Genomic DNA, 26568 nt, shown 5'->3' on the forward strand with positions numbered 1-26568 from the left:
ATGCACATTCCTGTTAGCCTATAGTCTAGTCACTGCCCCTTCCTTAATTATCTGGTCTTGCAAGACCTGTTTACCTAAATACTCCCATTTCACAGAGGCCATAAACCATGAACCATACACAACCCCTGGAGGGGGTTATCAGCACTGGTGCCAGGCCAGGCCTTTAGGTATGGTTTCACATCCACCATCCTAACACACGGGGCTTTTTGCAAAGCGTGCAAAAGGTCTGGAAGTCTGATTCATATTTGGGGGACAAAGAAACCAAAGGGTATAAAGAGAAAGCTTCCTCCATATTGGCTTGATCAGGATTTGGAAATAGGCTCCCCTGAGTCATGGTACTAGTACATCGGGAAATAAATGTTTTTTTCCTGTATCTCTAGGTACTCCTGTGTGTTTTTTGGTCGCCTGGTAAATTCTGTAACAAGCTCAGGGAAACCCGCAGAAGGGCTCTCCCCATGTTGGCCCAGCTCCACTCTGGCTTGTGAGGACCCTTGTGGGTGGCTCCCCGGGATAGCAGTTCAACCTGGCGCTCTGTATTTTCCAGAGCCAAGAAGTGGGATTTGGGACTCCCCAGTGTACATAGGGAAAGGCCTGACCATCCACAGGTCTGGCCCTTTGTGGTGTGGGAGTGCAGACCCAGGGCAGTAGCCACACTGCTCAGCCAGATTCCAGCAGTGGTTTCTTAGCCCAGCCCTCTCTGCTACCGGGCACCTGAGCACCCACACACATATCCAAGTGGTCAGGAGCAAGGACAGCCACCTAGCCTAAGGCTTGGTTTATATCAGTTATGAGTCCCATCCCTACTTGGAGATACAGTTTCCCCATTTGTCAAATGGGACTATGACATGGATTTATTCTGGATCCCAGGTGCTGGTCAGGGCCAGGTGAGGGTACACAGGGGAGGTGCCCCAGGATCCTGCTGTGTGCCATTTATTAGAAGGCATGGGGCCCCATCCCAGAACCTCCCCCACAGTAGGCTTCTGTGGGTCACACACACAGAGGAGAAAAGAGGCAGCCCGCAGCCACTCCTGGCTGAGTGTCTTGGAAAGGCTCACAGATGTGTTTATCACTGGCTCCCTCACTCCTGCTGTCAGCAGACAAGACTCAACCTGACCACAGGCTCTGGTGCTTGTTGGCAGCTGTTTGAGAAAAGGAGGAGGCAGGGAAAGTTAGGGAGGGGGTGCGTGTATCGAGGGGCAGAAGTGGTGGCAGATCCAATGAGGGGAAACCTGGGGCAGCCCACTGACTCACCTGGCAGATGGGGAGAATAAACGCTGTGGGAGCATCCTGCCCTCACAAGTCTCCACTCCTCTGGGCAGAACCAGGTGCTGGTCTGTGGATGGGCCACAGGGCTGGGAGATGGGTACCTCTGTGGGACAGCCAGCCTTTCCATTCCCTCATTGTCTCATGCAATTGTGTGGCCTGCAGGGTGGAATCAGAATGACTAGGTGAATGGTAGAAATTATAGTCTTTCCCTATTAGAATTTTAGGGCCATAATATTTTTTGATTGAAATCACAGACTCTTCAGATTGAGAATGTAGAATATTAGGTTCACATCCTCATATGTGGGGTTTGGAATCATAGGATGTTTGGTTGGGAGGGAGAGAAACATAGGGAGCACTGGGTTGAAATGTTCAGATGGTAGAATCTTTGTGGCTTTGAATGATTTCTTTCCAGTCTTTTGTGCAGTGGGGAGATGAGCAAACCATGATTCTTTCCCTCAAGGTAATTGGTCTAGTGAAAGAGTCAGATAAGAGGAGTAAGAAGTATGATTTAGGGCTCACACCACAGGGGCAATGCCACACAGAATGCTTAAGGGAGCCCAGGGAGGGAGTGCTCTCCTGGAGGACAAGTCTGAAGACCTCTAGAGGAACAAAGGACCATTAGAATGGCTTTGAAGGATAAGTAGGAGTCCACTAGGTGGACAGGATAGGTGGGGAAGAGGAGGGCAGTTCAGACAGAGATAACAACATGTATAAAAGCATGAAGTCCTAAAAGAGCATGTTTGGGCTGTGGGGAGTGCAGGGCTCTGTGTGTCATAGTTCCATTTGACAGGTGGGGAAACTGAGGCCCCAAGCAGGGATGGAACTCAGAACTGATATACACTAAGCCTTAGTTATCCCAGGTTAGGCAGCTGTCCTTGCTCCTGACCACTTGATTATGTGTCTGGGCCTTTCAGATGCCCTGTAGCAGAAAGTGACCACTTCAGGGCTGGGCTGGGAGACCACCTTCCTGTGATCTGGCTGAGCAGTATGGCCGTTGCCATGGTTGCCCAGGGCCAGGGGCTGGCGTGCTGCGGATGCCTTGCTGTACACTGAGAAGAAAGTGCACAGAGAACTCTGGAGGCCTCAGGGGAGGGAAGGGCCCTCAACAATCCCTTCCCTGGGGTGTGGTGACTGAATTCAAGAGAGGCAACCATGGGTATGAGGGCCCAGCTGGGAGAGGGCTGGCCCCTGCTGGAATGCGCTGCTTGCTCTCAGGGAGGTGAGCTCAGGGGGATGGAATTTCACCTGAGTGAGGAGTCACCTCCCAGTCCCTGCCCAGCCTCTTGCTCACAGAGGGTGCCGGTTTTGTCCCTTCCTGCCCTGCCCCGTCTGGTCTGGGTGCTCCTGGGAGCTGGATTCCCACCCTGCCCTGGCCAGAGGCAGGCCTGTGAGTCAGGGGACACCAGGGAGCTGGCAAGGCTGCTGAGGTGGGGCCCAGATAAGGTTTGCCCAGCTATGCTCCTCTCCACTGTCCTGAGGGCCACTTGCATATTTGACCAGAAAGAGTGGTCAGTGGTGGTAAGTTGAGGGCCCGGGGATCCAGGCCCAGCCTTTCTGGAAGCTGGCTGACCAGGTTGGGCTGTGAGGAGGCCTCCTCAGGCCCTGTGCCCTCCATTCCTGCCCCAGATCCAGGAACAGATGTATGTGCGTTCTCACCTTCCCAGATGGAAAGGCCTCTAGCCAGAACTTAAGGGACTTGGATGTTGAGCAAGCCACATCCATCCTTGGCCTTGATTTCTTCTGTGGTGGAAACTTATGGTCTCAGAAGGGTCTTCCAGGTCTGACATGTATGTTGAGTACTTAGGACCAATGGATGTCAACCTTGTCTGCAGCCACACACTCGTGGCGTCCACCAAACTATTCCTGCCTCAGGGCCTTTATACATGCTATTTCCTCTGTCAGAAATGCTCTTACATGAATCTTTGGATGACAAAGGCCCTCCCTGACTCTCCTCCTCTATGTCCAGTCATCTCCTTTGGTATACCCTGCTTTATTTTCTATGTGACACTTATCACCATAAGAAATTATCTTATTTACACAGCTCTCTATGTGTTTATTGCCTGTCTTTTCTCACTACAATATCAGCACCATGAGGGACTATATGAGTTCACAGCTGCATCTCTCTGTACCTAGAACAGTGTCTGGTACATAGTAAGTGCTCAAGAAATATTTGTTGAGTACATGAATGAAATGACAAATGTCTGCTCTTACCTTGAGGAATTTTCTGGGAATACAGTTGCCATATTAAAAACAAACAAACAAACAAACAAACAAACAAACCAGTCATCCCAGTTAAATTTGTGCTTGATATCAAGTACTAAACTATTTCCAAGAATGGCTGTGCCATTTTACATTCCCACTAACAAAGTATGAATAATCCAGTTTCTCCACATCCTCACCAGCATTTGGTGTTGTCACTGTTTTTTGGTTTGCCATTTTGATAAGTGTGTGCAACATCTCACTGTGGTTTTAAGTAGTATTTCCCTAAGGGCTAATGAAGTTGACCATCTTTCCATGTGCTTATTTGCCATCTGTGTATCTTCTTCAGAGGAATGTCTGTTAATGACTTATGCCCATTTTCTAATTAGTTTGTTTATATTCTTATTGTTGAGTGTTGAGATGGTAGTCTTTTGTCAGACATACGGTTTGCAAAATCACCCCTGCCCCAGTCTGGAGCTTATCTTTTTATCCTCTTCAGGAGGTCTTTTGCAGAGCAAAAGTCTTTAACTTTGATAAGGTCCAATTGATCAAGTTTTCCTCTTATGGATAGTGCTTTTGGTGTTGTCTAAGAACTCTTTGCTCAGCCCTGGTCCCCCAAATTTTCTCCTATACTGTTTTCTAAAAGTTTTGTAGTTTTATGTTTTATATTTAAGTTCATTATCTGTTTTTAAATTAACTATAAATCAACAAAGGTTTATATATCCTTAAATTTTATTAAAATATACACTACATAAAACAGCATTCTAACATTTTAGTGGTGTTAAGTACATTTACATTATGTGCAACCATCACCACCATCCATCTCCAGAACTTTTTCATTTCACAACTGAAACTCTGTTCCCTCAAACACTAAGTCCCCATTCCCCACATGGACCCTGGCAACACCATTCTACTTTCTGTCTCTCTGAATTAAACTGCTGTAGGGACCGCATCTGAGTGGAATCCTACAGTATTTGTCCTCTTGTGACTGGCTTATTCCACTTAGTATGATGTCCTCCGGGTTCTATTATCCGATGAGTTAACTTTTGTGAAAGGTTCATTTGAGGTCAAGGTTCATTTTTTGAGTCTATTTATGTGCTCAGTCTAGCCACTCTCTTCAGCTCTACAGCCCTGTCTGTGGAGGACAGTGACTTGTCGACAGTGCCAAGGAGAACTGTACAATCTTTTATGTAGTTATTTATTTTTAAAATTTATCCCAGTACAGATGTTCCCTTTATTCCTTCCATTGACCCCCTCCACTCCCCACCGCCCAGCCTTCACTGTACTATTGTCTGTGTCCCTGGGTTATGCATATCTATAATAATAAACATGTAATATGCTAATTAGACCAGACATCCTTCTGGATGACCTTCCGGATGAAGCTGGGGCACTCTGGGTCCTGGATGCTGGAGGGAAGCCCAGGTCCCTGGTGCTAGAGGGAAGCCAGTGCCAGGAGCCTGGGGAAGGAAGGCCTACTCTTGCACAAATTTCGTGCATCGTGCCTCTAGTATGCATATAAGTTCCCTGGTTACTCTTTTCCCACCCCCCTTCCCCAATACTTCTGAGATTCATCAGTCTGTTGTTCCATGCTTCCATGTCTCTGAATCTGTTTTGTTCATTGGTTTATTTTGTTCATTAGATTCCACATATGAGTGAGATCATGTGATAATTGTCTTTCTCTGACTGGCTTATTTTGCTCAGCATAATACTCTCCAGGTCCCTCTATGCTGTCTCAGAGGATAAGAGATCCTTCTTTTTACAGCTGCATAATATTCCATGGTATAAATGTACCACAGATTTTTTATCCACTCATCCACTGATGGGCACTTGGGCTGTTTCCAGATCTTAGTTATATAAATTATGCTGCTATGAACATAGAGGTGCATACATTTTTTTTGATTGGTGTTTTGGGTTTCTTAGGATATATTCCTAAAAGTAGGATCCCTGGGTCAAATGGCAGTTTCATTTTTAATTTTTTTAAGTGAGAATAAGATTATTTATTTCAGTTAATAACATATGGAAGTGTAGTAAGATATAAGAAAGTAGATCAATTAATCGCCTTCAAATTAACATCAAATGCCTCTTATTTCACTTTAAAAAATTTTATTTTTAATTTAAATTCTTTATTGTTTAAAGTATTACATATGTCTCCTTATCCCACCATTGACCTCTCCCCATCCACTCCCACACTCCAGCACATGCCTTTACCCCCCTGTTGTATGTGTCCTTTGGTTATGCTTATATGCATGCATACAAGTCCTTTGGTTGCTCTCTTCCCACCTCTTCCCACCCTCCCCTGTCTTCCCTCTGAAGTTTGGCTGTCTATTCGATGCTTTTATGTCTCTGGCTCTATTTTTGTTCATCCGTTTTATGTTGTTCATTATATTCCACAAATGAGTGAGATCATGTGATATTTATCTTTTTTCCAACTGGCTTATTTCACTTAGCATTATGCTCTTCAGGTTCATCCATGCTGTTGCGAATGGTAAGAGTTCTGTTTTTTTTTTTTGTTTTTTTTTTTTTTACAGCAGCGTAGTATTCCATTGTGTAGATGTACCATAATTTTTTAAAGTGAGCATATCAAAATTTTATTGTCATATCATAAAACAAAATATGGAGCTTAGAACTGGATCATTTGACCCTTTATCTTTTTATTTCCTCCCAGTTCAAAACATTTGCATCTCTTAATAGCCAGCATTCTCTTAGATCAGCAGTTAGGCTCAACACATTCAAGCCTCAGCACAATCTTCTTTGTAGTTTTAGCCTTTTTTGGAAAATGAGCTTAGTCTGCTGACCATAGCCATTCTGCTTCCTGTCATAACGCCGCTTTCTCTGTGCATACAGAGAATCCCTGCCCTTCTTGTACTGTGTTATTTTGTGACGTTGATGCTTGCCACACTTACAGAAAGTTCGGTGGGTTTTAGGAATGTTCACATGTTTGCGAGAGCGCTATTGGCAGGGAAAGGAAGCTGTACCACAGCTTTTTAATCCACTCATCTGCTGATGGGCACTTAGGCTGTTTCCAAGTCTTAGCTATTGTAAATTGTGCTGCTATGAACATAGGGGAGCATACATCCTTTCTGATTCGTGTTTTGGGTTTCGTAGGATATATTCCTAGAAGTGGGATCACTGAGTCAAATGGCAGTTCCAATTTTAATTTTTTGAGAAAACTCCATACTGTTTTCCATGATGGCTGCACCAATCTGCATTCATACCAGCAGTGTACTAGGGTTATCTTTTCTCCACATTTCTGCCAGTACTTGCTATTTGTTGATTTACTGATGTTTACCATTCTGGCAGGTGTGAGGTGATATGACATTGTTGTTTTAATTTGCATCTCTCTGATGATCAGTGACCTTGAGCATTTTTTCATATGTATCTTGACCATCTGTATGGCCTATTTGGAGAAGTGTCTATTTAGGTCCTTTGCCCATTTTTTAATTGGATGTCTGTCTTCCTTTTGTTGGGTTGTATGAGTTCTTTATGTTTTTTGGAAATTAACCCTTATGAGATATATCATTGACAAGTATGTACAGTGGGCTCCCTGTTCATTTTGTTGATGGTTTCTTTTGCTGTGCAGAAGCCTTTTATTTTGATGTAGTCCCATTTGTTTATTTTCTCTTTTGTTTCCTTTGCCTGAGGAGATATATTGGCAAATACATTGCTATGAGAGATGTCTGATATTTTGCTGACTATGGTTTTCTAGGATTTTTATGGTTTTACCACTTACATTTGAGTATTTTATCCATTTTTAGTTTATTCTTGTGTATGGTGTAAGTTGATGGTCTAGTTTCAATTTTTTGCATGTACCTATCCAGTGATCCCAACAACATTTATTGAAGAGACTGTTTTTCCTCCATTGTATGCTTTTGCTTCCTTTGTCAATATTAACTGAGCATAATGACTTGGATTGATTTCTGGGATCTCTGTTTTATTCCATTGATCTATATACCTGTTTCTTGTGTCAGTATCAGGCTGTTTTGATTACAGTGGCTTTGTAGTATAATTTGATATCCAGTATTGTGATCCCTCCTACTTTGTTCTTTTCTCTCAAGCTTGCTACTGCTATTTGGGGTCTTTTTTAGTTCCATATAAGTTTTTGGAGTATTTGTTTTAGTCCTGTGAAATATGCCATTGGTATTTTAATAAGAATTGCATTGACTGTATAGATTGCTTTGGATAGTATGGACATTTTAATTATGTTAATTCATCCAATCCATGAACCCAGTATATTCTTTCATATGTTTGTATTTTCCTCTATTTCTTTTTTCAGTTTTCTGAGGACATGGTTTTATACCTCTTTGGTTAAATTTATTCCAAAGCATCTTATTTTTTGTTGTTGTTGCAATGGTAAGTGGGATTGTTTTTTTAGTTTCTCTTTCTGAGAATTCATTACTGGTGTATAAAATGCCATTGATTTCTGGATCTTAATTTTGTATCCCGTTACTTTGTTGAATTCATTTATTAAATCTAATAGGTTTTTTAGGTAGTGTCCTTAGGGTTTTCTATGTACAATATCACGTCATCTGTGAATAATGACAGTTTCACTTTCTCCTTTCCAGTTTGGATACCTTTTATGTGTTTTTTTTTAGTTTCACATTTAAAAAAAATCTTTATTGTTCAGATTATTACAAATGTTCCTCTTTTTTCCCCCCATAGCTCTCCTCCACCCGGCTCCCCCCACCACCAGCCCTCGCTCCCCCCGACTATCCTCATCCATAGGTGTAAGATCTCTTCCCACATCCCCACACCCCCTTTCCCCCAAGAATTGTCAGTCTGCTTCCTTTCCATGCCCCTGATTCTATTACATTCACCAGTTTATTCTGTTCATTAGATTTTTTATTCATTTTATTTTTAGATTCACTTGTTAATAAATATGTATTTATTGTCACTTTGTTCATAATTTTTTATCTTTACCTTTTTCTTCTTCTTCCTCTTCTTAAAGAATACCCTTCAGCATTTCATATAATACTGGTTTGGTGGTGATGAACTCCTTTAGCTTTTTCTTGTCTGTGAAGCTCTTTATCTGACCTTCAATTCTAAATGATAGCTTTTCTGGGTAGAGTAATCTTGGTTGTAGGTTCTTGCTATTCATCATTTAGAATATTTCTTGCCACTCCCTTCTGGCCTGCATAGTTTCCATTGAGAAATCAGCTAACAGTCATATAAGTACTCCCTTGTAGGTAACTAACTGTTTTTCTCTTTCTGCTTTTAAGATTCTCTCTTTGTCTTTTGCCCTTGGCATTTTAATTATGATGTGTCTTGGTGTGGTCCTCTTTGGAGTCCTCTTGTTTGGGGTTCTCTGTGCTTCCTGGACTTGTAAGTCTATTTCTTTCACCAGGTAGGGGAAGTTTTCTGTCATTATTTCTTCAAATAGGTTTTCAATATCTTGATCTCTCTCATCTTCTGGCACCCCCATAATTCAGATGTTGGTATGCTTGAAGTTGTCCCAGAGGTTCCTTACACTATCTTCAGATTTTTGGATTCTGTTTGCTCTTCCATTTGATTGTTTTTTGCTTACTTGTATTTCAAATCTTTGACTTCATTCTTGGGATCCTCTAGTCTACTGCTGAATCTCTGTATATTATTCTTTATTTCAGTCAGTGTATGCTTAATTTCTGACTGGTCCTTTTCCATTTTTTTTGGTATTCTCACTAAGATCCTTGAAGGTCTCACTAAGTTCCTTGGAGGTGTCTAGAAGATTCTTGAGTAACCTTATAACTGTGATTTTGAACTCTATATCTAGTATTTTTCTTTCTTCCATTTCTTTCATTGGTGACATGTTTCTTTGTCTCCACATTTTGGCTGCTTCCCTGTGTTTGTTTCTATGTATTGGGTAGCTGCTAAGTCTCCTTGAGTTGATAGAGTGGCCTTGTATGGCAGGTGTCCTATAGAGCCCAGTGGACACCTGAGGTGAGCACTTTCGGTGCACCCCTTTTACCTGAGGTGGACACTCTTGGTGCACCCCTTTCTGGGCTGTGTACACAGTCTTGTTGTAGTTAAGCCTTGATTGCTGTTGGTATCACTGGGAGGAATTGACCTTCAGGCCAATTGGCTGTGAGGACCAGCTGTGTCTACAATGGAAGAGTTGCTGTTCAGGAGACACCCTTATGGGGCAGGACTTGCTTCAGTGGGGCTTTGGTGCTCACTGAGTCTGCCCCTTGAGTATGTCACTTATGGATGTGAAGAGTTGTAATCTCCCTTTTATATTTTCTTCTTGTCTGATCACTGTAGCTAAGACTTCCAGCACTATGTTGAATAAGACTGGTGAAAGTGTCTTGTTCCTAAGAAAAATGTTTTTAGTTTTTGTCCATTGAGTATGATGTTGGCTGTAGGTTTGTCATATATGACCTTTATTATGTTGAGGTATGATCCCTCTATTTCCCACAATGCTGAGAGTTTTCATTAAAACTGGGTGTTATTTGTTGAATGTTTTTTGCAATTATTTTTTTTTTTTTTTTTTTAGAGAAAGAAAACACTTTTATTATTGAATAAGCCCAAACCTAATTAGATAGGATCATCCACTGATCCTATCTAATAAAGAGGGAATATGCTAATTGACCCTCACACCATTGCAAAAGATGGCGGTGCTCACAACCAATAAGGAGATAATATGCTAATTGATTTCCCTGCCCTCAAAGATGGCAGCCCCCACAGCCACAAGATGGCTGGCAGGGGAGGGCAGTTGGGGGCAATCAGGCTGGCAGGGGAGGGCAGTTGGGGGCAATCGGTCCAGCAGGTGAGCAGTTAGGCGTTGATCATGCTTGCAGGGGAGTGGTTAGGTGCAATCAGTCAGGCAGGCAGGCGAGTGGTTGGGAGCCATCAGTCCTGGATTGTGAGAGGGATGTCCGAATTTTTTGCAATTATTGATAAGATCATATTATCTTTATCTTTTGTGTTTTTTTATGTGATGTATTAGATTTTTTGATTTGCAAATATTGTCCCAGCTTTGCATCCCTGGAATAAATCCCACTTGGTCATGGTGAATAATCTTTTAAACATATTGCTGGTCCAGTTTGCTAATATTTTGTTGAGGATTTTGGCATCTATATTCATCAGGAATATTGGTCTGTAATTTTCTTTCTTTGTAGTGTCTTTTTGTGGTTTTGGAATTAGGATAATGCTGGCCTCATAAAAAGTGCTTAGAAGTCATTCGTCCTCTTGAAATTTTTTGAATTGTTTGAGGAGGATAGGTGTTAGTTCTTCTTTGAATGTTTGGTAAAACTCCTCTGTGAAGCTGTCTGGTCTAGGACTTTCTTGTTTGCTGGGAGTTTTTTTGATTCTTGCTTCAATTTCATCAGCTGTAATTCGTCTATTCAGATTTTCTGGTTCTTCCTGATTGAGTTTTGAAAGATGGTATTTTTCTAGGAATTTATCCATTTTATCCACATTGTCCAGCTTGTTGGCATATAGCTGTTCATAGTATTTGCTTACAGTCTTTTTTATTTCTGTGGTGTGAGTGGTTACTTCCCTGCTTTCATTTCTGATTTTATTTATTTGGGTCCTCTGTCTTAGTTTCTTGATGAGTCTCACTAGTGTATCATCAATATTGTTTATCATTTCGAAGAACCAGCTCTTGGTTTCATTGATCTTTTGTACTTTTTTAAAAAAAAATCTCTATGCTATTTATTTCCTCTCTGATCTTTATTATTTCCTTCCTTCTACTTACTCTGGGCTTTTCTTATTGTTTTCTAATTCTTTTAGTTGTAGATAGTTTACTAGAGATTTCTCTTATTTCTTGATGTATGCTCGTAGTGCTATGAACTTCCCTCTCAGGACAACTTTTTCTGTGTCCCATAGATTTGGGACTGTTGTGTGTTCATTTTTGTTTGTTTTAAGGAAGTTTGTGATTTCTTCCTTGATTTCATTGGTAACCCACTTATTGTTTAATAACATGCTACTTAGCCTCCATGTGTTTGAATGTTTTTGAGTGCTTTTATTGTAGTTGATTTCTAGTTTCATGTCATTGTAATCTGAGAAAATGCTTGATATGATTTCAATCTTATTGAATTTGTAGACATTTTGTGTCTTAACATGTGGTCTATCTTTGAGAATTTCCTATGTGAACTTGAAAAGAATGTATATTCTACAGCTTTGGGGTGAAATGTTCTGTAAATATCAATTAAATCCATCTGATCTATCGTATCATTTAGGGTTACTGTTTCCTCGTTGATTTTTTGTCTGGAAGATCTATTCAGTTCAGTCAGTGGGCTGTTGAAGTCCCCTACTATGACTATATTGCTATCAATCTGGCCATTAATGTCCTCTGAGTTTTTCTTATATATTTAGGTGCACCTATATTGGGTACATATATGTTTACCAGGATTATATCCTCTTGTTGGATCAATCCCTTTAGTATTATGTCATGACCTTCCTTGTCTCTTTCTATGGCGTTTCATTTGAGGTCGAATTGTCAGATATAAGTATTGCTACCCCTGCTTTTTTTTTTTTTTATTTCCACTTGCATGGAAAACTTTTTTCTATCCTTTCACTTTCATCCTGTCTGAGTCTTTTGTTTTGAGGTAGTCTTTTATAGGCAGCATATACATGGGTCATATTTTCTTATCCATTCAGCTACCCTATGTCTTTTGACCGGAACATTTAACACATTTACATTTAAGGTTATTATTGAGAGGTACTTATTTATTGCCAGTTTTTGTTCTTTATCTCTCTCTCTTGCCTCTTGCTCTCTCTCTCTCTCTCTCTCTCTCTCTCTCTATATATATATATATATATATATATATATATATATATATATATATATTCTCTTCTTTCAGAAGTCCCTTTAACATTTCTTGCAATGCTGGTTTAGTGGTAATACACTCCTTTATTTGTGTGTGGGACACTCTTTATTTCACCATATATTTTGAATGATAACCTTTCTGGATAGAGTAGTCTTAGTTTCAGATCCTTGCTTTCCATTACCTTGAATACTTCATGTCATTCCCTCCTGGCCTGTAGAGTTTCTGTTGCGAAATCAGCTGACAGCCTTATGAGAGATCTTTTTTAAGTAAGATATTGCTTTTTCTCTTGCTGTTTTTAAGAGTCTCTCTCTCTCTCTCTCTTTTTTAAATTTTTGGCATTTTAATTATAATGTGTCAGAGCATGGATCTCTGGGTTTTTCTTGTTTGGACTCTCTGTTTGTGCTTCTTGAACTTGCGTGTCTTTTTCGTTCACTAGGTTAGTGAAGTTTTCTGCCATTATTCCTATGAATGGGTTCTCTATCCCACAATCATTTTCTTTTTTTTTAATTTTGTTTTATTGCTTAAAGTATTACATGTGTCTCCTTTCCCTCCCCACCCCTTGACATTACCCCAGCCTCCCCTACCCCCAGTGTCTTATGTCCATTGGTTATGCTTATATGCATGCATACAAGTCCTTCCGTTGATCTCTTACCTACGCCCTGCCCCCAACCATCCCCAGGCTTCCCACTGTAGTTTGACAGTCTGCTCAATGCTGCTCTGCCTCTGTATCTATTTTTGTTCATCAGCTTATAATGGTCTTTATTATCCATAAATGAGTGAGATCATGTGGTATTTTTCTTTCATTGACTGGCTTATTTCACTTAGCATAATGCTCTGCAGTTCCATCCATGCTGTTGCAAATGGTAAGAATTCTTTCCTTTTTACAGCAGCATAGTATTCCATTGTGTAGATGTACCACAGTTTTCTAATCCATTCATCTGCTGATGGGCATGTAGGCTATTTTCAAATCTTAGCTATGGTGAATTGTGCTGCTATGAACATAGGGATGCATATATCCTTTCTGATTGGTGTTTCTGGTTTCTTGGGATATATTCCTAGAAGTGGGATCACTGGGTCAAATGGGATTTCCATTTTTAACTTTTTGAGGACACTCCATACTGTCTTTCATAGTGGTTGCACCAGTCTGGATTCCCACCAGCAGGGCACGAGTGTTCCCTTTTCTCCACATCCTCTTCAGCACTTGTCGTTTGTTGATTTGTTGATGATAGCCATTCTAACAGGTGTGAGATGATACCTCATTGTTGTTTTGATTTGCATCCCTCGGATGATTAGTGACTTTGAGCATGTTTTAATATGTCTCTTGGCTTTCTGAATGTCCTCTTTTGAAAAGTGTTTATTTAGGTCGTTTGCCCATTTTTTGATTGGATTGTTTATCTTCCTTTTGTTAAGTTGTATGAGTTCCCTATAAATGTTGGAGATTAAACCATTATCGGTGATTACATTGGCGAATATGTTCTCCCATGCAGTGGGCTTTTTTGTTTTTTTATTGATGGTTTCTTTTGCTGTACAGAAGCTTTTTATTTTGATGTAGTCCCATTTGTTTATTTTCTCTCTAGTTTCCAATGCCCTAGGAACTGTATTGGTGAAGAAATTGCTTCAGCATATGTCTGAGCTTTTGTTGCCTTTGGATTCCTGTAGTATTTTTATGGTTTCCCATCTTACATTTAAGTCCTTTATCCATTTTGAGTTTTTTTGTGTGTGTATGGTGTAAGTTGGTAGTCTAGTTTCATTTTTCTGCATGTATCTGTCCAATTTTCCCAACACCATTTATTGAAGAGACTGTCTTGACTCCATTGTATATTCTTGCCTCCTTTGTCAAATATTAATTGAGCATATTGGTTCGGGTTGATTTCTGTGTTCTCTATTCTATTCCATTGATCTATATGTCTGTTCTTGTGCCAGTGTCAGGCAGTTTTGAGAACAGTGGCTTTGTAATACAGCTTGATATCTGGTATTGAGATCTCACCTACTTTGTTCTTCTTTCTCAGGATCACTGCAGCTATTTGGGGTCTTTTTTTTTAAATTCCAGATGAATTTTTGGAGAGTTTGTTTTAGGTATGTGAAATATGCCATTGGTATTTTAATGGGAAGTGCGTTGAATTTATAGATTGCTTTGGGCAGTATGGACATTTTAATGATGTTGCTTCTACCAATCCATGAACATGGTATGTTCTTCCATCTATTTATGTCTTCCTCTATGTCTTTTTTCAATGTTCTGTAGTTTTCTGAGTAGAGGTCTTTTACCTCTTTATTTAGGATTATTCCTAGGTATCTTAATTTTTTTTGGTGCGATGGTAAATAGGATTTCTTTTTTAGTCTCTCTTTCTGTAAGTTCACTATTGGTGTACAGAAATGCCATAGATTTTTTGGCATTAATTTTGTACCCTGCTTCATTGCTGAATTCATTTATTAAGTCTAATAATTTTTTGATGGAGTCTTTAGGGTTTCTTATGTACAATATCATGTCATCTGTGAATAAGGACAGTTTTACTTCTTCTTTTCCAATTTAGATGCCTTTTATTTCTTCTTCTTGTCTAATTGCAATGGCCAATACTTCCAGTACTATGTCGAACAGGAGTGGTGAGAGTGGGCATCCCTGTTTTGTTCCTGTTCTTAAGGGAAATGGATTTAGTTTTTGTCCATTAAGTATGATGTTGGCAGTGGGTTTGTCATATATGGCTTTTATTATGTTGAGGTATGATCCTTCTATTCCCACCTTGTTGAGAGTTTTTTTCAAAAATGGGTGTTGGATTTTGTCAAATGCTTTTTCTGCATCAATTGATATGACTGTGTGGTTTTTATCTCTCAATTTGTTTATGTGATGTATCACGTTTATTGATTTGCGGATATTGTACCATCCTTGCATCCCTGGGATAATTCCTACTTAGTCATGTTGTATGATCTTTCTGATGTACTGCTGGATCCGAATTGCTAAGATTTTTTTGAGGATTTTGGCATCTATGTTCATGAGTGATATTGGCCTGTGATTCTCTTTCATTGTGTTGTCTTTGTCTGGTTTTGGTATTAGGGTGATGCTGGCTTCATAGAATGAGCTTGGAAGTGTTCCGTCCTCTTGAATTTTTTGGAATAGTCTGAGGAGGATAGGTTTTAGTTCTTCCTTGAATGTTTGGTAAAACTCCCCTGTGAAGCCGTCTGGCCCTGGGCTTTTGTTTGCTGGAAGCTTTTTGATGACTGCCTCAATTTCTTCCATAGTTATTGTCCTATTGAGATTTTTAAATTCTTCCTGATTGAGCTTTGGAATTTTGTATTTTTCTAGGAATATGTCCATTTCCTCCAGGTTGTGTAGTTTGTTGGAGTAGAGTTGTTCATAGTATTTTTTAACAATCATTTGTATTTCTGTGGGGTCTGTTGTTATTTCGCCTCTTTCATTTCTGATTTTGTTTATTTGGGTCCTCTCTCTTTGTTTCTTGGTGAGTCTGGATAGAGATTTGTCAATTTTGTTTATCCTTTCAAAGAACCAGCTCTTTGTTTCATTGATTTTATATATTATTCTTTTGGTCTCTATGTCATTTATTTCTTCTCTAATCTTTATTATCTTCTTCTTTCTGCTCACTCTGGGGTTTTCTTGTTGCTCTCTTTCTAATTCTTTGAGTTGTAGAGTTAGATGATTTTCTACCATTTTTTCTTGTTTTTTGAGGTAGGCCTGTAGAAATATAAACTTCCCTCTCAGGATTGCTTTCATCGTATCCCATAGGTTTGGATTGTTGTGTTTTCATTGTCATTAGTTTCCAGGATGTTTTTAATTTCTTCTTTGATCTCATTGGTAACCCAATCAATATTTAATAGCATGCTATTCAGCTTCCAAGTGTTTGAGTGTTTTGGGTTGTTTTTATTGTAGCTTATTTCTAATATTATGCCATTGTGGTCTGAGAAGATGCTTGGTATGATTTTAGTCTTCTTGAATTTGGGGAGACTTTGCTTGTGACCCAATATGTGCTCTGTTTTTGAAAATGTCCCAATGTGTACTTGAGAAGAACGTATATTCTGCGGCTTTGGGGTGAAATGTTCTGAAGATGCCATTTAAGTCCATCTGATCTAGTGAGTCATTTAGGGTTGCTGTTTCTTTGCTAGTTTTTTTTTTTTTGTCTAGAGGATTTATCCAGTTATGTCAGTGGTGTATTAAAGTCCCCTACTATTATTGTATTATTGTCGATCTCTCCGTTGATATCTTCCAGGAGTTTTTTTTATGTATTTGGGTGCTCCCGCATTGGGTGCATATATGTTTATCAGAGTTATATTCTCTTGTTGTATCGATCCCTTTAGTATTATGAAATGGCCTTCCTGATCTCTCGTTATGGCCTTCACTTTGATGTCTATTTTGTCTGATATAAGTATTGATACCCCAGCTTTTTTTTCATTTCCATTTGCCTGAAAGATATTTTTCCATCCCTTCACTTTCAGTCTGTGTGAATTCCTTGTTCTGAGGTGGGTCTCTTGTAGACAGCATATATATGGGTCATGTTTTTTTATCCATTCAGCCACACGATGTCTTTTGATTGGAGCATTTAGTCTGTTTACATTTAAAGTTATTATTGAAAGGTATTTGTTTGTAGCCATTTTTATTTTTTTGAGCCTGTGTTCCTTATTACCTTTTTATTTCTTCTTTTTACATGAGTCCCTTTAGCATTTCTTGCATTGCTGGCTTGGTGGTGATAAACTCCCTTAGCCTTTTTTTGTCTGCAAAGCTCCTGATTTCCCCTTCAATTTTGATTGATAGTCTTGCTGGTTAGAGTATTCTTGGATTCAGTCCCTTGCTTTGCATCACTTTGTATATCTCCTTCCATTCTCTTCTAGCTTGATGTGTTTCTGTTGAGAAATCATTTGATAATCTGATGGGGGATCCTTTGTAGGTAACTCTGTCTCTTTCTTGCAGCCTTTAAGATTCTCTCTTTGTCTTGTACATTTGCCATCGTTATTATGATGTGTCTTGGTGTGGGTCTTTTGGGATTCACCTTGCTTGGGACTCTCTGTACTTTTCTAACTTTTTTCTTCCCCATATCAGGGAAGTTTTCTGTCATTATTTCTTCAAATAAATTTTCTAATCCTTGCTTCTCTTCTTGTCCTTCTGGCAGCCCTATTATATGTATGTTATTTAGTTTTGCATTGTCCCAATGCTCCCTTAGGCTCTCCTCCTGCTTTTTCATTTTTTTCTCTAGTTGCTGTTTAGATTGGACTTGTTTCTGTACTTTATCTTCTAACTCACTAATTCGGTCCTCTGCTTCTTCTAGTCTACTGTTGAAGCCTTCCATGGTGTTTTTGATTGTAGCTATATCATTTTTCATTTCTTCCTGATTTTTGCATACGTTGTTGATTTTCTCGTCCATCCCGTGTGTGAACTGTATGACCATTACTCTGAATTCTTTTTCTGTCATGTTGCATGCTTCAATTTCACTAATTTCCTTTCTTGGTGACTCCTCATTTTCTTTCCTCTGGGGATTGTTTCATTGTCTCCCCATTCTGACTATCACCAGAATGTTCAAATGTCAAGTTGCAGGGGCCTGTGTGGTGTGCAGTGGGAGTTTTTCCCCTCCCCAAGTGTCACTGAAGAGCTCTGACACCAAGACGTGCGGCTGCTTTGGGTTGGTGGGAGCCACGCTCGCGCCGGGTCAGAGTCTCACATGCTTATTGTGGCCTCGTGTGCGCACCTAGAATCAGGGATCCTGCCTGCACCACATTGAAACAGAGAACTTGCTGGGGTGTGCCAAAAATCAGTCTCCTAGTGCGTGTCAGGAGTCAGAGGCTCCCTGTGTCTGTGCCGAGAATCGAGTATCAGAGTCTCTGTTGCTTGGTGCTGTCTTGCACCAAGTATCAGGGTCCCTCTGTGCGCAAGTACCAAGAATTGGAGTCTCTGGCTCTTAGTGTGATTGTACTGGGAATCAGGGATCCCAGGTGCATGCAATAAGAAACAGAGTCTAGTCCCTGGTGCTCATTGCTGCCTCGTGTGGAGATTCAGGGTCCCCAATCTGCTTGGGAGATCGGGTTGCACAGTCGAACTGTGTTGGCAGGAGGCCTATTCCTGTCCTGTGGAAAACAGCCTTCTCTGTGTGCTTGCCCTGAATCAAAGTCAGGTGGCACTGCTGCTCAGTGTGGGTGTGGGGTCTGGTCACATGGGTGTGCACTACAAGAAGCAGACTCCCTGTGTCCAAGCACCCAGGTTCAAATTCAGTGCTGCCCCCCCTGCGTGGGCACGGGGTCTGGTCGCAGGGGACAAACTGCCCAAGTTCGCATGTTCAGGTTCAAATTCAGCACCGTCTCCCTGTTTGGGTGCCAGGTCTGGTCATGGGAAGCAAACTCACCAGATTCATGCCCCAGGCTCAAATTCAGCGCTGTCTCCCCACGTGGGCGTGGGACCTGGTCTCAGAAAACAATCTCCCCAATGTTGCGCACCTAGGCTCAAATTCAGCACACTCTCCCTGCCTGGGCACATAGCCTGGGCGAGGGCAACAAACTTCCCGGGCTTGCACGTCCAGGTTCAAATTCAGCGCAGCTTATCTGCTAGGGTGCAGGGTCTGGTTGTGGGACACAAACTCCCCGGGTCTGCACCCCCAGGCCCAAATTCAGTGCTGTCTCCCTATGTGGGCACAGGACCTGGTCACAGAAAACAGTGTCCCCAACAATGCGCACCCAGGCCCAAACTCAGCAGTCTCCCTGCTGGGTGCGTAGCCTAGTCACGGGAAATAAATTCCCCAAGTTCATGCACATCAAAACTCAAACTCAGCGCTGTCTCCCTGCCCTGCGTGGGTGTGGGATCTGGTCCCAGGAAACAGTTTCACCAAGAATGCACACCCAGGCTCAAATTCAGCACAGTCTCCCCACCCATGGAGTCTGGTCTTGGGAAACAAACTTCCCGTGTCCAACACCAAGGCTAAAAGACAGGCAGAGCTGCTGCTGCTGAGTGTGTGCAGACAGCCCCACCGTGCAGTGGGGGTCTGGCAGTTCCTATGCCGCTGCCCCGGGAATGGCTGGGGAGGGGGATTGGCTTTGTGACTCACAGAAATCTGCGGTCGGGGTGCCTGGAGTCTCGGTGTCCCTGGGTCTGCAGCTGTGGTTGCAGGTCTTCCACCAGAGTGGCTGTGGGGTTCCAGTTTGCTACCGAGACCAGATTGGGTGGTGGCGAGGCTAGGATCCCAGTCTCAAGCAGTTCCGTTCTTCCCCCTCAATCATTTTCTTCTCTTTTTGGTACTTCTATGATGTGGATATTGTTAAGTTTCATGTTGTTCCACAGCTCCCTTAAGCTGTCTTCCTGTTTTTATATTGTGTTTTCCACTTTAGTTCTCTGATTGAGTGATATTTGCTACCTACCCAGTCTTCTAATTTGCTGATCTGATCCTTGGCTTCCTCTAATCTGTTGTTTATTTCATCCAGTGTATTCTTTATTTTTGCTATATCCAACTGGTTATTTTTCATAGTTTCAATATCTTTTTTTATGATGTTGAGCATCATTATAATTATTACTCTGAACACTATATCTGATAAATTGCTTATCTCCGTTTCACTTAGCTCTTCTTCTGGAGAATTCTCTTGTTCTTTCATTTGGGGCTTATTTCTTTGTTTCCCCATTTTGGCTGCCAGTCTCAGTGTGGCCTCCTCCTTACATCCTTGGTTATAAGGTTTTTCTCCAACAGTTTTCAGTTGGTTATTCAGTATGAGTTTTCTATATTTCAATTGTTCTTTCAATTTGATTCTGGGAAAATGTCAGAGTAGCTTCCACTTAATCTATTGCCATCTTTCCCATGGATATTAAGCTTGAGAGGCAGCTGGAGCTGCCTGCAGTGAGCCTCACTGCATGTTAGATCTCGAGGTTTTCCCTGTACAATCATTTTAAAACCAGAGACTCTTCTTTCCTTGGTCCTACTGAATCAATGAAAGACTGATAACATCATAGCCACTTGGCCTGGAGGTCAAACCCTCCCTGGAATTAGCTACAACAATCAAGGTTTAACTATAAGACTGCGAACAAAGACCACTAGGGGGTGCACCAAGGAAGCATAACAAAATGCGGAGACAAAGAAACAGGACAAAATTGTCAATGGAAGATATAGAGTTCAGAACCACACTTTTAAGGTCTCTCAAGAACTGTTTAGAAGCCGCCGATAAACTTAATGAGATCTACAAGAAAACTAATGAGACCCTCGATGTTATATTGGGGAACCAACTAGAAATTAAGCATACACAGACTGAAATAACGAATATTATACAGACTCCCGACAGCAGACCAGAGGAGCGCAAGAATCAAGTCAATGATTTGAAATGCGAGGAAGCAAAAAACACCCAACCGGAAAAGCAAAATGAAAAAAGAATCCAAAAATGCGAGGATAGTGTAAGGAGCCTCTGGGATAGCTTCAAGCGTACCAACATCAGAATTATAGGGGTGCCAGAAGATGAGAGAGAGCAAGATATTGAAAACCTATTTGAAGAAATAATGACAGAAAACTTCCCCCACCTGGTGAAAGAAATGGACTTACAGGTCCAAGAAGCGCGGAGAACCCCAAACAAAAGGAATTCAAAGGGGACCACACCAAGACACATCATAATTAAAATGCCAAGAGCAAAAGATAAAGAGAGAATCTTAAAAACAGCAAGAGAAAGAAACTCAGTTACCTACAAGGGAATACCCATATGACTGTCAGCTGATTTCTCAACAGAAACTTTGCAGGCCAGAAGGGAGTGGCAAGAAATATTCAAAGTGATGAATACCAAGAACCTACAACCAAGATTACTTTATCCAGCAAAGCTATCATTCAGAATTGAAGGTCAGATAAAGAGCTTCACAGATAAGGAAAAGCTAAAGGAGTTCATCACCACCAAACCAGGATTATATGAAATGCTGAAAGGTATCCTTTAAGAAGAGGAAGAGGAAGAAAAAGGTAAAGATACAAATTATGAACAACAAATATGCATCTATCAACAAGTGAATCTAAGAATCAAGTGAATAAATAATCTCATGAACAGAATGAACTGGTGATTATAATAGAATCAGGGACATAGAAAGGGAATGGACTGACTATTCTTGGGGGGGAAAGGGGTGTGGGAGATGCGGGAAGAGACTGGACAAAAATCGTGCACCTATGGATGAGTACAGTGGGTGGGGAGTGAGGGCGGAGGGTGGGGCTGGAACTGGGAGGAGGGGAGTTATGGGGGGGGGAAGAGGAACAAATGTAATAATCTGAACAATAAAGATTTAATAAAAAAAAAAAAAGAAAGACTGATAACAGACATGGAGGGCCCTTGGAAAGGCCACATGTACCAAGAGAGTGGAAGAACAGGATTCACACCAGGGCCCAGCTCCCACCCTGGCCTCTGTGGCTGGATGAGGTGCTGATGTGGGGCCTGAGAAGTCCATCAGGGATAATCCACTGGGGCAACTTGGCCAGGCTGTGTGTAACCAGAAGAAAAAGCCAGGATAGGTCAGGAGTGGACACTGCTGAGGAGGAATCAGGGAACCAGCCCAGACCCATATGGAAGATGCCTGAGGTTTTTCCAGTTTCCTCTGATGACACAGCAAGTGCAGAGCCTAGCCAGGTATGGTCATTGATGCCATGGTGATAGCAGTGGACAGTGCCCGAATAGCAGTGGACAGTGCCCGAGAAGGAAGATAATGTGGTGAGGAGCAGAGATGGGGCAGAGGCATGCCCACCAATGGAGAAGAGAAAAATCTATGGACCCCAAACATCATGGGATCTGATCCTCGATATTCCACTTTGCTTTAGATGGACTATCAAGGTCCCCCTCCCCGCTCCCGCCCGGAGTGTATATGGGCAGCCTAGGGCAGGCCCAGAGAGCCTCAGCCTGGAGTGTGGTAGCTTTAGCCACTAAAGGGCTAGGTGGTGTCTGGGGAGGAAGCAGGAAGGAGCAGGACTCAAAAAATAGAGGAATGTTGGGAAGATGCTAGTTTTAGCTCCAGTGAGATAAGCTAGAGAATAAAGACACCATTCTAATATTAGCACTTGAAATGCATGTGCTAATAATCCCCACAACAGCCCTATAAGGTTAGTATTCTGGATTGTTCTCTCTATTTTACAAATGGAAAAATGGAGAAACAGAGAGGTTAAGAAACTTGCCCAAGTTCTATACAGCTGGCAGGTGTCACCCTGGAATCTGAATCTAAGCAGTCTGGCTCCAGACCCACTTCTTAACCACTGAACTGTTTTATCAGCTTCAGCAATTTTGGGGCTCAATTGTGTTTATCTCCACCCCTAGTTCTGCCATACTGTGATGCTAAGGCATTATTATTCTAAGATTCTGAGATTCCTCAAGTTTTGGGGAACTTGGAGACTACAGTCTTCAGCCTCCAAGAGGTCCCAATATCTGGCAGTTTAGGAATTGTGAGTGACTCAGGCACTGTGAGTCCTCTCCTACTCTGGTCACTGTGGCCCTGGAGAGTCCTCAGGCACCATCCTCTGCCTGGGAATGGGTACTTCTGGGTCAGGAGGGAACTTGGCTGTGTGGAGAGGAAGATTCTACACGTTGCCCTCCCCAGCAGGGAGAGGCCTGGGCTGTTGTGGGGCAGGGGTTCAAGGTGGCACTTGACCAGGAAGTGCCCAGACTGAGGCATGCCCAGGAGAGTCCACACCTGTGCAGAGACCTGGGGCACCTCCTGTTTTAATGGAGTTTCTGAGCTTGCTTAGTCTGGTGAAGGCAGCTTGGGGAACTATATCCTCTCTCCTGGCAGAATCCTTTTTGTCCTTCTCGTTAGTTGTGAGTCACTGCAGCATCTCTCAGAGTTCAGCCTGGAGCCTGGCATACAGAAGATGTTCTCAGTGAAGTGGAGTGCTTATAGCTGTCCAGTATAGTCACCACAGGCCACAAATAAATAAAATTAAACATTCAGGTCCTCAGTCATGTTTTGAGTGACTCTTAGCTACCATATTAGACAGATTCATTGTTACAGAAGGTCTGCTGGACAGTGCCCACTGGATTAGAGTGCTGTGGGATGGACAATGGTGTTAGTAAGGGGAACCAGGGAGGTCTCTACAGTAGTAGGAGCAATCTTTTCACCTCCCTGATGTCCTGACCAGCCCAGGGTGAGGGGGGGTGGTCTTGAATAGTGGCCATCTGATTTCTCTTGGTAGGAGATCCTGCTGGCACTTTAGCCAGAGGATCATTTGAAACCAACCTGTGGTGGGGAGGGGCAGTGCGGGGAGCTCTGAGAGGCCTCCCAGTAAGGTGAAGCCTGAGGGGGCTTGGTTACACCACCACAGTGAGACCAAGTCAAAAGGCAGCCATGGGGACAATTGATGCTTTTGTCCTCAGGAGGGGAACTGGGACTCCTGGGTGTTATCAAATCTGCTGGGATGAGGAGAGGGGGAGCCAAGTGGTGGTAAGGAAGACAGGGGAGGGGAGGGACAGGAATGGTCTTAAAGTGAGGGACATGGACTAGTGACGTGGGCAGGAGCCAGCTGCTGTCATTTCCCCTAATTCTGAACACTTGCTTGTCCTGTGAGGAGAAATCCAGGTGCTGTTATGTCCTGAAAAAGGACTCCTTGCTTGACAAAAGGGCTTCTTTAATTTGTCACCTTTCAGTGTGTATTTGAGATGCAAATAATAGTCATTGCACACAGTCGTGAGCACTTGCTCTATTCCAGCACTCTGTCTGCATGAGTTAATCCATTTCAACAACAGTGGGGGTCCTTATTAACTGTGTTTTGCAGCTGAGCAGCTGAGATCCAGGCAGGGACTTGTACAGTGTCCCAGGCTCCTGAGCAGCCCCAGCTGCACCAGAATACAGGCTCAGCTCAGCTGATCTCAGGGCCTCCCTAGGACATCGGGGAAGAGGGCAAACTCTGGTCCCGTGGGGTGTGGGCAGCGTGAGGCCAGCACTCAGCTGCTATGTGTGCTCCTCTCAAGACCTGACACATCATGTGCTCTCATGCATGGCCTTACAGGGAAGGCCCTATTGTCGCCACTCCCATTTTAAAGGTGAGGAAAACTGAAAATAGTTAAGTAGTGTATTGAGGTTGCCCAGGTAGAAAGTATCCGAGTTGGTATTCCTTCCCAGCCATTCTGCCTCTTCAGCCCATGCTGTATGCGGCCTCTTCTTAGCTCTCACTAGTGTGTGTGTGTCTGTTTGTGTCTGTTCTGTGTGTACATATATATTTGGAGGGATAGGCATGAGAGGATTGTCAGTATTTTGAAATGATACTGATTCTAACAAGAACATTTGTGAGACACTTTATAATCTGTATAACCTTTCTTTTACACTTTCTTGGCCAAGTTACACACTCGCCTCCAAGTGAACGATGCAATTGTGTCCATTTTGCAGGCGAGGCCCCTGACACTCCCGCTGGGTATCTCTCAGCCTGCTGGGAGGGTGGCTCTGCAAGGGGCTGCTCTCCCCTGGCTTGGAGAGCCCTGGGTGGGGAGGCAGTTTGGGGAGCCCTAGCCACATTGTGCTCTTGACTCATAGAAGGATGTTAGGTTTTGTTCCATGCTGGGAGATGGAATGCCATAGCTATGGAAAGAGTTGCAATAAAAAACCAATTTTGTTACTTGTTTGCTGCACGACTTAGTTTTCTTACATCAAGTCTCAGTTTCCTTCTTGGGATAATTTGTACTTCTCAGAGCCATTATGCAGATTTAATGAAATGATACCCATAAACTGCTGAGTCCCATGCCCTCTTGCATGGTGTATGCTCAGAAACAAGTGGCTGCTGTTATGAATATTATTATTGGTAGTAATAGTAATTTTCAAGCCACATTAGGTTTTAAGCACTACTAGTATATTCTATTCCTAAGACACTTTCTAGGTCTAAAACTCCATTTATTTTTCATGTACCAGCCACATAGCATGCTACAAGGACTTGGGGGAAGGAGATGTCCAAGAGGTCATTGAGATTTTCACTTTACTGAACTGAGAAGGTCATAAGGGGACTAAGCCACTGTGATTCCATGCTGGTCCTCCCTCTCTGAGATAGGTGAGGTCCATCTGGGTCTCTCAGTCATATCAAAGCAGCTGCCTCTGGAAAGGGCCCTGCCCTGGACCTTTCCAGCCCCATGCCACAGCACCCAAGCATGCACCACATTCTGGGGCTGGCAAAGTTGTCCTTAAAGTCCAGTGTTCAGCCCAGAACTCCCACCCAAACTTAAGCCTGGTGTATCCAGCTGCCACTGTCCTCCTTCCTACTGTCTCAAACCTTACTTCTGACCTTTCTCCCATGAATGTGCTCCTGCCTTCACTCCCCTCCCCCACCCAGTTCAGGAAATAGTTCTGTTGTCTAGGTCAAAATCTTTGGCTTTGTTCTTGACTCCTACTATCACACCCCACATCCAATATGTTAGTTCTGCCTAGAATATCTATCAAGAATCTTCCCCCTTCTAACAACCTGCATTCCTGACTCCATGGTCCAAGCCACAATCATCTCATACCTGGGGTATAGTACAATAGCCTCCTAACTTGTCTCCTTGCTTCCACATTGACCAATGTAAGTTAAATCATCTTTCCTCCACCAATAAGGTCGCAATGGCTCCCAACTTACTCAGAATAGAAACGAAAGTCTTCACAATGTCCAATAAGGCCCTTTATGACTTATGACCCTCTGATCTTATTTCCTTCTACTTCCCCTTTGCTTACTCTGCTTCATAGACACTGTTCCTCAAACACACTGGGTACATCCCTACCTCAGGATCTTTGTATTTGCAGTTCCTTTTGCCTGGAGTGTTCACCCTCCAGACATTTCACCTTCCCCCCTCCTCAAGTTTTTGTTCAGATATCACCTTCGTAAGGAGACCTTTTCTAACCACCCAATTTGAAATTGACCTCCTGTCTGCTTTATCACTTCCTGTCCCCTTCCGTGACCACCTAGCATAATGTTGGTAGTTAACCCAATGGTCCCTGTGTGGCTGGGAAAGTGAAAGTGTTTGCTATAGGAGACCTCCTGTGGGAACAGTGAAGACTCAGTCAGAAGTTTTTTTCCTGCCTTTTAAACTTAAGAATCTGTGACTTCAATAATTGGTCTTATGGGCCAGCCTGAAATGAGGATTTTATTTTTAAACCCCTATGTAGCCCTTGACTTACTCCAGGTACTGTTCTAAGTACTTCATATATATTAACTAATAACATTTTCATAAGAACCCAGTTATAAAATGCTATTATTATTTCTCTTTTACAAATGAGGACACTGAGCACAGAAAGGCTCGCTGACTCACCCAAGGTCACACAGCGAAAGAGTAGAAACAAGGGTCTGAATCCAGGCAGTCTAGCTCCAGCGTATATACTCTTGCTATATGTAGGTCCTCTGTTTGGGCATTCATTCACTCACTCGTTCATTCAGTATTTGTAGCATGTCTCTTTTGTGTCAGGTATAAGATTTTAGAGATC

General features: G+C 42.2%; 1 protein-coding gene across 1 annotated transcript in view; it reads left to right on the top strand.

Moving 5' to 3' along the window:
- Window positions 1-26568, top strand: part of WNT7A (Wnt family member 7A) — a 103573-nt gene that overhangs the window by 31185 nt on the left and 45820 nt on the right. The gene's annotated exons all lie outside the window — the stretch shown is intronic.

Source organism: Myotis daubentonii, chromosome 3, assembly GCF_963259705.1.
Source record: "Myotis daubentonii chromosome 3, mMyoDau2.1, whole genome shotgun sequence".
NCBI lineage: Eukaryota > Metazoa > Chordata > Mammalia > Chiroptera > Vespertilionidae > Myotis > Myotis daubentonii.